Source organism: Drosophila grimshawi, unplaced genomic scaffold, assembly GCF_018153295.1.
Source record: "Drosophila grimshawi isolate 15287-2541.00 unplaced genomic scaffold, ASM1815329v1 contig_848, whole genome shotgun sequence".
NCBI classification, from domain to species: domain Eukaryota; kingdom Metazoa; phylum Arthropoda; class Insecta; order Diptera; family Drosophilidae; genus Drosophila; species Drosophila grimshawi.
In genome coordinates this window covers 21,755,642-21,769,278 of record NW_025063692.1, presented here as the reverse complement: position 1 = coordinate 21,769,278, position 13,637 = coordinate 21,755,642, and the positions used below count along the sequence as shown (strand labels likewise).

General features: G+C 38.4%; 1 long non-coding RNA gene across 1 annotated transcript in view; it reads right to left on the bottom strand.

The window, feature by feature from the left end:
- The window catches only part of LOC116805587, a 30,626-nt gene extending 21,913 nt beyond the window's left edge, over positions 1 to 8,713 (bottom strand). Inside the window, exon 1 of the long non-coding RNA XR_004365266.1 lies at positions 8,556 to 8,713. This is a non-coding gene — a long non-coding RNA (uncharacterized LOC116805587). The remainder of the gene's footprint in view (positions 1 to 8,555) is intronic.
- Positions 8,714 to 13,637: the final 4,924 nt, after the last annotated feature.

Here is a 13,637-nt window from a genome sequence, read left to right as displayed (position 1 = left end):
GTCTCGCCAGCGCTGAGAGTTGATCCACTGGCATTACTAGAACAATTTGAAAGCTGATTCATCATACACTTGCAATAAAAGATATATATATATATATATATATAATTCTGGGGACTTTTATTATTAATTAATCAATTATTAATCAATTTTGCGATCATTCTTATTGTTGAAATAAAACCTGAAACAGGCACTTTTGTCAATCTCCTATGATTACCAGCCTTAAATTAAAAACAAGATCATCGATTGATGGAAATATAGAGCGATCGCAGGGGCCTTTCGATTGTATCATTGAGTGCACATATTGATAATTGAGGCATGGTAATTATTTTCGGCTTTTATTGACCTTGTCGATTCACTCTCAGCGATGAACTGCTGTCAAAGGCCGTTCATTGGTTGGGATACAGTTGGAGACAAAGATGAAATGGAAATCGAAATGGAGATGGAGATGGAGATGAGACTCGCCAATCTCTCACGGTCTCTTTACTTTGACAGTGACTTTGAATTGATTTCGCATAAAATATAAAAAAAAAAAAAGAAATGAAGAGAAGAGAAAAAATGGATGTTCATCTGTATATATATATCCCCGATCGCTGTGTACGAGTGCGAGTGTGAGCACTTGTGTTGAAGTGCGAGGCAAGCAACGAGTACATTTACGCATTTAACTGCCCCTTCCCCCTTCTGCCGCTCACCTTCCTCCTCCTCCTGCTTCTCAGACCCGGACTCAGAAAGTCGAGCAATTTGATGTTGCTTATTATTTCATGGAGGCAGTCAGGCAGGCGATTAAAAACTGTGAGTGGCTCGAAAGCAACAGTAACTGTATCTGTATCTGTATCTGTATCTGTATCTGTGTCTGTATCTGTATCTGTATTTGTATCTGTATTTGTATCTGTATCTGTATTTGTATCTGTATCTGTATTTGTATCTGTATCTGTATCTGTATCTGTATCTGTATCTGTTTCTGTATCTGTATCTGTATCTGTATCTGTATCTGTATCTGTATCTATATCTATCTATATCAACATCTATATCTATATCTATATCTATATCTATATCTATATCTATATCTATATCTATATCTATATCTACATCTATATCTATATCTGTATCTATCTATGTATTTCTGTATCTGTATCTGCTAATGTATCTATCTATATCCGTACAGATACGTATCTGCAATTGCATTTGTACTCGCTACTTTGTTTACTCACGGCTACTTGGCTTCCTATTACCTTGAACCGCGACCTCATTGATGCCGGGAGAGTGCAATGGACATGGCGGGTGGTCGATGGGGGGAATTTGTGTTTGCGATAGTGACTCTGATTGCTGAGATTTGATGGGATGACAGCGTGCAAGTCACACAAGGCACACACAGACAGATGCAGCTGAATATACGTTTATTAGTGCTGAATTCATGAATCGATCTGTTTGTGGCTAATAAATGCTGAGACATTTTAATTATATCAGTGTTGTAAAATGGCCAATTACTGCAAATTACAGCCCTGCGCTGTTAAAAACATTGGCTGAACACCGATGGCAATACAAGGCCAGAGAGAATTGAGATCCACTTAATCCTTATTTCGGCAAATTCGATATGGTAGGGCGTGGCCTAGGTGACAGGGAGATACCCTGTAATACATCCAACACTTTGAAATATTTAATCGACTAAAGCAGCACTAAAGCCTCAGCCATGATTAATCTTGATTGATTTCAATTGTAGATGTAAAAATAAAAAGTGCATGTTTTTATTTAAAAAACCCTCCTTTTTCTCTCGATTTTTATTCTTTACATTATATGTTCTGTGCGCTAATAATCCCTAATCACAAACACTTACAATTTTATACATTTATTTATTATTTGATTTTTAAATTTAAATCAATTTAATATTCCTATCAAATATTTCTTTGAAAGTGTGGTCTTTTTTGCTCTCTGAAATCAGCACTTTGATCTTTAATATAAATTCGCAAAATTTAACATTTTTTTTTTATTTTTTAATGGGTTGTGAGTATGAAAAGAACAACAAATTTGAAATGGTGTTTTGTGGACAGAGGTTTGGGGGAGAATTAAATTTAAGCCCAGCCAAAACAATATTAAAAAAAAGCAGGTGAAAAAAAGCAAACCAAAACAGTAACAGCAGAGCGACAACAACAACAGCAACAGCAACAACAACTCAAATGATACAAACAACAAAAACAAATGCAACAATAACAATATACAGAAAAGAAACACCGAAACGCGACGAGTGCAATAAATTGTTTCATTCGTGGCACGATGCGCACCTGACACATAAGCTCCGAATTGTGGTCTTCATCTGCAGTGGCATCCATTGGCCAGGGTTATGCCTGTCGCCGGATTGGACTCTGCCCGGCACCGTCCCCAACCCCAACCCAGGCAACGACAATAACAATAATAACTCCAACTCCAACTCCAGCAACAGCAACAGCAACAGCGGCAACAGCAGCGGCGACTTGTACATGGAATTGAACATCTGGTGACTTGCTGTGCAGCAGCGGCTCACAGTGCGCACAGTGGTGCCAAACCAGCGATAAGTCGCTTGCATGCCTCAACAGATTATTGCTAAACTGCGGACTGTGGCTAGTCTACAATGCAAATCGTTACTTAACTTTATATAACATACAAATTTGTATCCATATTTTGCTATACACTTGCTTAGATTGACTCTGTTCTCCCTTCATGCACCAGTGTCTTTTTATACTAGTTAAATTTTAGCTGAAAATTATCAAGCACTGTCCAAAGTCTTCATCTGAATATTTAGCACACTTTGTAGTACTTTGCTATTGGGCTTTACTTTACTATCTGGCAAGTACATCGATATTTTGAATTAAATATTCTTCCAATTTATTCAAATTTTCACAGAGCTTTCCACCTAAATTATGAATTTCTTGTCACAGCTTTTCAATTAAAAAAAAAAACAAGCTATTTTCCCCATAAAACTTAACATTGAAATCAAAATTGTTAAATTGTTCCACATTAGTTAACTATATTAAATAATCACAAATGCCAGAAACTTTTGACTAGAAAGATTCCTTGCATATCTTGAATAGAATTTAATTCCACCGATCGTGCTGAGCGCACTTAAAGTAGAAAATCCTTACTTAATATTGTAGTAAATACATTTACGTATTTATAAAATGCATTATAATTGAAAATATTTATATCCAGGTGCACATTTTCTCTTAATTGAAACCACTGTGCACTGTGTGCCGACACTGCAATCATACGCCAATATGCGGGTGAGCGGTTCCCCTGGGCGGCTCCAGAGCTACTTCAAGAGTTCAAAAAAAAAAAAATAAATACAAAAAAAAAGCAACGGATTAAAAGAGCTGGCGCTGGGCAGCTACGACAACAGCGACAACAACAACAGCAACAACCATAACAACGACGACGACGACGATGACGACCCTGACCTGAGGTGGACATTGCTGCTGCACATGTGTGTAATTTTGTTGTTCCTGTTTTAGCTGCTGCTGGATGCAATTTCACGTTATGCCACCGCCGGGCAAGGGACTCGAATCAACTCGACTCGAGTCGACTCAACTGAACTACACTCCATGCCACTCGACTCGACTCGACTCGCGTCGAGTCGTCTCCACTTGGTCAAGGCGTGCAAAATGATTATTGTCCTGCCGCGAGGAAGAGGACTAAATACTACTAAATTGGTGGATAGAGGAGAGAAGAGTACGAAAGTATCGCTTACAGACGCCAGCTTAATTTCCGCCCTTTCTTTCTTTCTTTCTTTCATTTTCATTTTCATTTTGTAGCCAATCGGCAATCGGCGATCCTCTTGCCTGGCTAACTGTTTCAGCGACTTTGAGCCAACGTCGGAGTGGCTTTCCACCTTATTGCAAGTTGGCTTACTCATGACGAAATATGCTAATTAACAGCCGCGACGAGGCAACAAAAGTCAGTTAGCCGGCAAGCTAAAGTAAGGTAAAGTAAGTAAAGTAAAGGCATCTTGCGTCTCGTTATGCCAACGATCAGAGCTCAGTTTATCATAACTTTGAGCTATAAGCGCCAAGTAACCAAGGAGCCAAGTCACCAAGAAATCAAGTTACCAATGCAAACAACACATGAATAACGACAAGTCAAGTTTATTTTGAATTTAAGATGTGTGATCGCTGTTTGATTGAAAATCTGATTCTTGAAGAGAATTCTACAATTTATATTGATCAATAATTATTTTAGTAGTAGAAAGAAATAATAATCAGCTGTAACAATTTAAATTGCAATTAATTATCTTCCTGTGACCCTTTTTAACCATTTCAAATCGCAACCACAAAACCCAAAAAGAGCAAGAGAAGAGGAGTGGGCGTGGTCAGGAAGGGCGATATTTAAAGGAGGTTCCCAACGCGTTGCCTTCAAGTTTGGTGACCATATCCAATCATAACGTCGAAGTAATGTAAGAGTCTCTAGAGAGTGTCGAAATATAAGTATCAGACTATAAAAATGATAGAAACCGCAACAATCCTTATGATTCTTGATTGTCCTTAAAAATGGACATATATTCAAAGTCGATAAAAAAAAGTTCAAAGCACACTTGAAGAAAACGGATTAATTTTACTGACATTTCGAATCGCAGTCAAATCAAATACCTTTCGAATAGAATCTGTGGTCGCTTGGACAACACAGTTAAAAATTGTTGCAAAGTTATTGCTGTTGTTGTTGTAGTTGCAAAGAGAACAGTCACTTAAACAATCACAGTTTTACAGCAACTGCCTAGTTCTTTTTTTATCAAGGAACAATAACTTGTAGCCAGAAAAGTGCTGGAAGGAGCTGGAGCTGGGATCAGTCAAAAAATGCAATATTACAAACGCTGTTGCATTTCAGGCTTTTATGTGAATGATAATCGATAACCCAAACCTGAACAGTTTACGTAGATAATTCCAAACTACAAATATATCTTGATAAAAGTTCAATTTCAATAGTTACTACACAAATTGGGAGCAGGTGCATCTGTTGCATCAATTGAAGACAAGCTCATCAGCAAAAGACGCTGAATCGCATATCGTCATTGCACCTCCGAAGTTTTACTCAAGTAGCTCTATCCATGGCTATCCATGGCCCTCAATATGCATCGCATTTTCATGAAAGATCAGCCAAAGCACAGCAAATGCTCAACTCGCCGAAATGTCAGCAAGAAATACGCTAATGTCAATCAAGCTTAAACCAAGACCGTCTTCACTCACCAACAAGTCCAACTATAATTCTACACCAAAAAAAAAAGATTAAATACTAATGCTTATTAATTACAAATATATATTTAAGCAACAAAAAGTCCAATTTTATTTATTGCTTTTGGACATATTTTTTCAACATTTTATAAAAATCCAACCTAAAAAGAAGAAGAAGAAAACCCCTGGTTTTTACAAATAAACTCTCTGAGTAATATGGAATATGACGAATTTCAAACATTGTTTTTCCAAGTGTATATACCCCAAACATCGATCAGATTAAGTCTCAATGTGTACATTTATTTATGTATTTAGTTATTTAATGTCAAATAAAGTCAGTGCCCACAAAAAATACAAAATGTAAAACTAAAACATAAGAAATATTTATAAGTTTTCTGCGAGTTTTTAAATGCAAAATGGTCCAAAATTTGTTGCACGAATTGGGGAAAACCCAGAGAGAAAAAACCCAATCAGACCAAAAATTTGGCATATTAAGGTCTATAGCAACTTGATCTTGATGAGGATCAACAGCCGAGTCGATCTCAGAGGCTCTAAGATCTAGAAACCCTAAGTTTGGAATATCAATTCTGGCTTACCACGCTCAGATCTATCTTACTTTATATTAATCGATAATTCGCCCTTTTAAATGTTTTAACTTTCCAATTCAAGTATTAAATATATGTTCGAAGCGAGCATAATAATATATAAATGTAAACAAATATATATCTATATATATGACTGAAATTTTACATGTTACTTAAATCAATCTTTATATATATATATATATATATATATATATATATATATACGTATGCAATGTGAGTAAATTCTAAGTTAAATCATTCGAAAAAGCAATTAAATTGATAATGTTCGCTTTAAGGATGGCTACGTGGAGTTTATCTATATGATTATATAACAAAAAATTGGCTAAACGCATGCTTGCGCCGCTAGATGGCGACACTGAATAATAATGATGATTTATCAGCCGTTTGTCATTATTTATCTGTGTGGGCAACACTGCGGTGGGGCAAAAACAAACTCTGTTTTTCTCATTGTTGTTGTGGTTGTTTCTGTTGTTGTTGTTGTTGTTGGTATTATTTCGAGGCATTGGGTTAGTTAGCATGGATCGCTGTAACTGCACAGACACAATACAATGCTGGGCTCGAAATTGGCGTCAATCGTCAACACCTGAGCGACAATTATTGCTGGCAATCAACCATAGGCAAACCCAACTACAAGGTAGCTACAGAGACAGAGACAGAGAGAGAGAGTGAGTGAGAGAGTGAGTGAGAGAGAGATGCTTATTCTGCAAACAATGTCTGTCATTTTTTTAGCACTAAACTTTGCCGTGGTCCCTGATGGCTAAAGGGCTGTGTGAGTGAGTGTGAACCATATAGAGGTGCAGACCATAGTTATACAAGCATGAAGCAAGTAAATATATATATATATATATATATTATATATATATTTACTGGCAACAGAGGCAGCAACTTTGGCAACAGCATCAAGGGAAAAATGTAAGAATGCTATAATCAACTAAGAGATACCCTTTGATTAATCAGATGGTCTCTCCTTTAAATTCGCCCACCTTTTAACTCTCTCTCTCTCTCTCTCTCTCTCTCTCTCTCTCTCTCTCTCTCTCCCTCTCTCTCTCTCTCTCTCTCTCTCTCTCTCTCTCTCTCTCTCTCTCTCTCTCTCTCTCTCTCTCTCTCTCTCTCTCTCTCTCTCTCTCTCTCTCTCTCTCTCTCTCTCTCTCTCTCTCTCTCTCCCTCTCTTACTTACTCCCTTTCTATATTACATTTCATTTTTTACTCTATTTCATTTTTATTGTTGCTTTAATTTTAATTGATTTTTGCGCACTGTTTTTATTCCACATTAAATACAAAAAGAAAAAAAGGAAATTAATAATAAAAAATAATGTAATTTTATGTTGAACGATTTGAGTTTATTACGTAAGATTATATTGCAAATTTGAGGGTTCTGGCTGTGTAGTTGTAGCTGCAATCGAGCCGGCTGTTGGGGAGCTGGTTTCTGCCCACTTCATTATTCATGATTGCCATAATGATGGTTTCATAATACCCGCGTTAACACCCTGTAGTTTACAGGGTATAAAAAGTCAACTGCCGTTCTATTGCTAATTATAAGCATGGTGTAAATTTACAATGCCTGTGTTTACAGCTCACGAACAAGCGATTATATGGCTATATAGATATTGTGATAGACGCTGTGCAGCCCATTCTCCCTCCACGCCCCTCCCACTTGCTGACCCCCCACCTTTCTTTCCTTCTTTTTTTTTCTTCTTTTCTTGTCTTGCTGCTGTCTGTGTGCGAAACTCATTTAGAGCTGTGCGATTTGACAAAGGTAAACATGTTAATACAGATACATATACACATATATATTTCTATACATATATGTATGTATGTATGTATGTATGTATGTACGTATGTACAACTGGCAAGTGTAGGAATTCTTGGTATCTTACATACACAGACAGAGAGCGAGCTGAATGACTAACTGACTGACTAACTAACCGACTGGTTGACAAATGTGTCCCGAGTTGACCTCCCTTTAGTCAAAGTTGCCTTTAAATAATTGCATTTAGCACAAACTAACAACAATAAAGTGATTTCAAATATGCATTCAATCGCAGTCCAACTTGCTATTTGAATATTATCCTCTCAACAGAATCGTTGTTTATTTCGAATACAGAAAAGTGTTGCATCCGCGTATAAATATTATATTTGATATCATTGGATACATTTTTTGTACAATGTATCTTTAAATATTTCAAAGTTTGCTTTTATCCGATGGGCATTTTTTCTTCGAATGAGTTTGGATTTAGATTAGAAAAGCAGCTGTCAAAAAACCAATATGAAAATTGTCCATTTGTATTATTCTACAACAAATAAATAAACAAATTGTTGCATTTGTTGTAGTTATTGAAACAGTTTTAATGTCTCAAATTAATTAGCAAACTAATTGTAAATTTTTGTTCATTATTAATTTTCACACATTGTGGTTATATATATAAATATATATATATATATACCCAAACTCAGATCTATGATTGAGATGGTTGGGTTACTTTGAACATAGGACAGCTGGAAGCTGAACACATTTGCAGAACAATAATCATTTCCTCATTTTATCAATCAATCAATCAATCAATCAATTAATCAATCAATCAATCGTTGATGACTTAAAAAATCATTTCAAAATTGCAAATGTACTTTTAGTTTTGCAATTTTTCCGATCAAGAGTGCCACAAATAGATGTTAAATTATCATTTGAGCTGATTTCGAATAGAGCAGACTGAAACTGGACGGCTTCAAGGGTATTAAATGGTATTAACTGATATTAACCCACCTGGAATCGATGTAACCGATGCAATGGATGTAAAATCCGATCGTTGTTTTCAGCTTGTTGTTAGTTGTTGTATTTGTGGCATGGATTATGCTTTTCTTATCGTTGAACTTGTTTTTGTAGCAGTAGTTGTTGTTGTTGTTGTTGTTGTTGTTCTTTTCGTTGATTTTCGTTGATTCATAAATTGTTTGCATTATATACATACATACATACATACATACATACGTACATACATACATACGTACATGCAAATGTAGATATGTGTGTGCTTCAGAGTGTTTTATTGGTTAGTTATTGGGCGTAGGCACGTACATGGATAGACACACACACACACACACACACACACACACACACACACACACACACACTGCTGAGCATATGTATGTCTGTATCTGTATCTGTATCCGTATCTGTCTCCGTATTTGAATTTGTATTTGAATTTGTATTTGTATTTGTATTTGGATCTGTGCACTTCTCAATTGATGTTGCAGTGTTGAGCATCTTTTGCTTTTGCTTTTGCTTTTGTTTTCCTCATTGCTTTGAACTTTGTATTTTGTTCTTGCTGCTGTTGTTGTTGTTATTATTATTGTTGTTGTTGTTGTTGTTGCATTCGTTATCTTCTCGCTTATCAGCTTTCTTTTTTCTTTTTGCTTGTTTTACTTTTTTTGTGGGTTTTTTGTTGCTTTTTTTTACATCTTTGCACCTTTAGCGTGACTGCGATTAATTCTGCTCACATCATACAAAAACAATTGTAATTATTATTATGTGTTTTAGTATTATTATTATTATTATTGTTGTTATTGTTGTTGTTGCGGTCTTTTGATGCGTCCAATAAACTTGGCCAAGAACTAAAGTGTTCAGCTCAGTTCAGTGTTTCTGCTCTTCTAGCCAAATTTAAATGTATCTAAGTATCTCAAAAAAAAAAAGATGAAAAAAAACACACACACAGAGAGAGAGAGAGGCGAAAGGGAAGCGAACTTTGGATTACAAAAGTTGAATCTTTCGATGAAAATGATGTTTGCTTAATTTATTTAATTCGATTTCCGATTTATGTTGTATTTGCATTATTATTATTTATTGCTGTTGTTGTTATTATTGGTTGTTGTTGTCGATTGTTGTGATATCTTTTTTTCGCTGTGTGTATTCCAACGCTTGTCCGGGCGACTTTTGTGCGACAGGCAAAAGCAGCAACGCCGCCGCCGCTTCTCAAAACGGTTATCAAATCGCACGACACAAAATTTGTTGCCGCTGCTGCTGCTGCTGTTGCTGTTGCTGCTGCTGTTGCCCGTTGTCGTCGTTGTCGTTGTCGCCATTTTAGCTTGGCAAAACTTTTGTGCACTTTGCTCTCGCTCGCACACTTGCAAACACACACACACACACATGCAGCTTAAGCGCTCTCGCTCACTCACACGCCCACAAGAAAGGCGACAACGCCAGCGACACAAACAACACCAACAAAAATACACACACACACACACACACACACGCACACATACACCCGCACCCGACAACGACAACGACAACGATGACGATGACGACGACGACGACGACACACAGAAACCAAAAATTCATTCGGCTACTTTTGCTGCACACGCCTCCGTTGGCGCCGCCCGCAACTCCCTACGCCACCCACCCCCTCCGAACCGACCCACCCACCAGCCTGCGCTAGCAACAACTTTGCATGGATTCTAATAAAAAGCTAATAGCAGCAGCACCATCACCATCACCATCAGCAGCAGCAGCAGCAGCCACTAGCCAATAAAAAGTACAAAAAAAAAGAATACAAAAAAAAAAACGAAGGTTTTGCGACAATATGCGACGACGTGTGCGCTGGCAGCGCTGCTCGCGTTTGCCTTTGACCAATGACACTCGACGACAATATTTAAGAACACGCACACACACACACACACACATATATATATATAGATATATATATAGGGACACACACACACATACGATACAAGCAAGAGGCGAATCTGAAAAAACGAAATGTCGTCGTCGTCATCGTGCGCGTCGTGGGCGAGAAGGGGGCGGGGCGGGTTGCGGGTTGCTCTGCAAATGTTGAGGGACAGAAAGAAAATGAAAAAAAAAAAGCATTACGGAGCCGGGCAAAGGCAAGCGACAGCAGCACGACTATGTAATCCAATCGAATCGAGAACAAACACACACACAGCCAGTCTCAGTCACAGTCTCAGTGTGTGTGTGTGTATTGAGAGGGGGAGTGAGAATAAAAAACGAACGCAATTGAATCGTTGAAACCAATCCAGAGGACGCAGAAAATTACGAAGCAGACGACGAAAAAAGGCGACGCCAGCGACAAACAACGTGCGACACTTGTATGTGTGTGTGTGTGTGTGTGTGTGTTTGCGAGTGCGAGTGCGAGTGAGAGAGAGCGGGGGGCAGGGCAATTGGAATGCAAAGGCAAAAGCAAGCAGTGTAGGAATAGGAGTTTCTTGCTCTGCGCACTGCTTCTGCTGCTGCGACTGCGACGGCGACTGCTGTCCTGCGAACAGCGAGTGAGCAGAGCGAGACCCCTACAACAACAACAACAACAACAACAACAACAGCTATTGGCTTCAGCCAGCCAGTGGCGACAATTGAGGGTAGTCATTTTTTTTTATGCGCGTCCAGCACATAACAAGTCAACATGTACAAGTATATGTATACATATATATATATATACTTATATATATTTAGTTTGGGGCAGTTTATGCATGTATCTTGTGTATTGTATCTGGTATCTTGTATCTTGCACATTGCATTGTCAACGGCAAAGTTTCACTTGGCGAATATTCTTTGCATTTATCACTTGTTTTATTTTCATGCTTATTATTTTAATATTTTTTTTGTTTGTTTATTTTCCTTTCTTTTTCACACTAAAAACAAAACAACAGAAAAAAAAAACTGTAAATTGTTGTAGTTTGTTTTTCATTTTATTTTTGTATTTTTTACATTAGCACAGCGAAAAAAATTCAAATTAAAAAAAAAATAACCAAAACGAATCAAATAAAATGTGTAGTTTTCGAAATAAATTTGCAAATTACTTTCTACTCGTTTTTAAGTTTTTAGTTTTTAGTTTTCAGCAATTTATTTTGAATATTTTTTTTTGTGTTCAGTTGTTAATTTGTCAGTTCGAATTTGGTGCGTTTTAGCGACGGCAAAACAAGACGCACGCGCGCATTTGCAAGAAGAACAAAACAGAACACAGAACGCAGAACGCAGAACACCAAACAAGAGAACAGAACGTACAGAAAGAACAACATACACAAAGCGACAACGACAACGGCAACGACGACGACGACAACGACGACGATGAGAACGAAACAGAACAGAACAGAACAGAAAAGCAACGACTGCGATTGCTGCGACTGCGACAGCGACGCAGCGCTGGGCGCGTAACGGGGCGTTGCGGGGTTGGGCGGGGCGGGGCGGTCCACCAAAACACCAAACACACCACAGAGCTCTAAAAAATATCGGTAAGCAGTTCACAGCAGAGAGACGACAACGACGACGACGACGACGACGATGGCGACGACGACGACGACGACGACGGCGACGGCGATTACGATTGCGATACGAATTGCGATGGCGATGCGGCAGCGGCAAGTCGACTTTACTATTTGAAATCACATCCCACTGTCCGTTAGCGCTGTCGCGGTTACTGCTGCTGCTGTTGCTGCTGCTGCTGTTGCTGCTGCTGCTCTGCCTCTGTCGCTGGGCAGTGTTTGGCGCTCGTGCTTGGACTCGGGGACCGAGAGCCACCTAACGGCGAGCGAAGACGGCATAAGCTAAAATAAATATGCACGCACACACACACACACACACAGCAGACACACAGATACACACAAGTAAAAGGCACTCTCACATGTGTAAACATAAATACAAATACAGTGGCGCCGCAGTGCGTATTGTAGTGCTTGCTCCCTCACTCTCTCGCTCATGCCCAGCCCATGTGCAGCTACACACACACACACACACACACTCACGGACAAACATGCTGGCATTGAAGTGCAGAAGAGAGCGCACGCCGAGCAAGCAGTTCAAATCAGCCTCGCTGTTCGCTCTTAAGAGCGCTCTTAAGCGTCGGACCTGCTCGCTCTTTCTCTCTCTCTCTCTCTTTCGCTGTGTGCACAACTTGTGTGCACCCTACATCGTTTTAGCCAGCCATAATGCATGTTAAACGGCGCTTAGCATTATCATAAATTGCCCCGTTATTATAATAATAATTATTCGATTATTCTTTTCTTTTATTTTCTATTCCATTAAATTGTTAATTTTAGTATGAAATAAATTCAACTCTTGAAGTTGATTGCTTGCGCTTCAAACACTTTTCACTTTTGCAGCGTATGCAGCTGTTGTTATAACCCAATTATCAAATGGCTGTTCATTGAATGAGGTAGGCTAGCCGGGGGAGGGGGGGTGGCTGTGAGTGGGGGTGGCGCGAAAAGGGAGAATGTCTCGAATCAAGTGTGCACTAATGAAATAATTAATTACGAGCCCATTCATCCCCCCCTCCCCTCTCCACACACACATACAAACAACAGATTTCCATCGCCCAAACTGAGATCCCAAAATGGTCCCTGAATGCCAGCTATCTAAATATGTATAGGAATCTATATATATATGCACATCTATATACATATATATACAATATACATATATACATAAATGTGTGAATGTGTGTGTGTGTGTGTGTGTGTGTGTGTGTGTAATACTTGGGGTGACGCCCTTTGCTTTGGCTGCATCACAAAAACCGAACAAAAACAAATCAAATTTAATTAAACCACTTTAAGCGATTTCTCAGCCACAAAATCTGTTTGCATACACACACACACACACACACGCACACACACACATACACACATGTACACACATGTACATACTGACACACACCCACACATATGAATTGAAATTGGCTCCAATCCAGGCGGACACTCTGAAAAATTCGCCATACTTTCGAGGCCAAGGCTAGTTCACCTTATTATTCAGAAAGTATATTCCTTAAATAAGTGTTTTTATTTTCTTCTGAAAATTTCGAAAAAATATGTTTTTTTTTTAGAATTCTTATTTTTTTATTTTTTACAT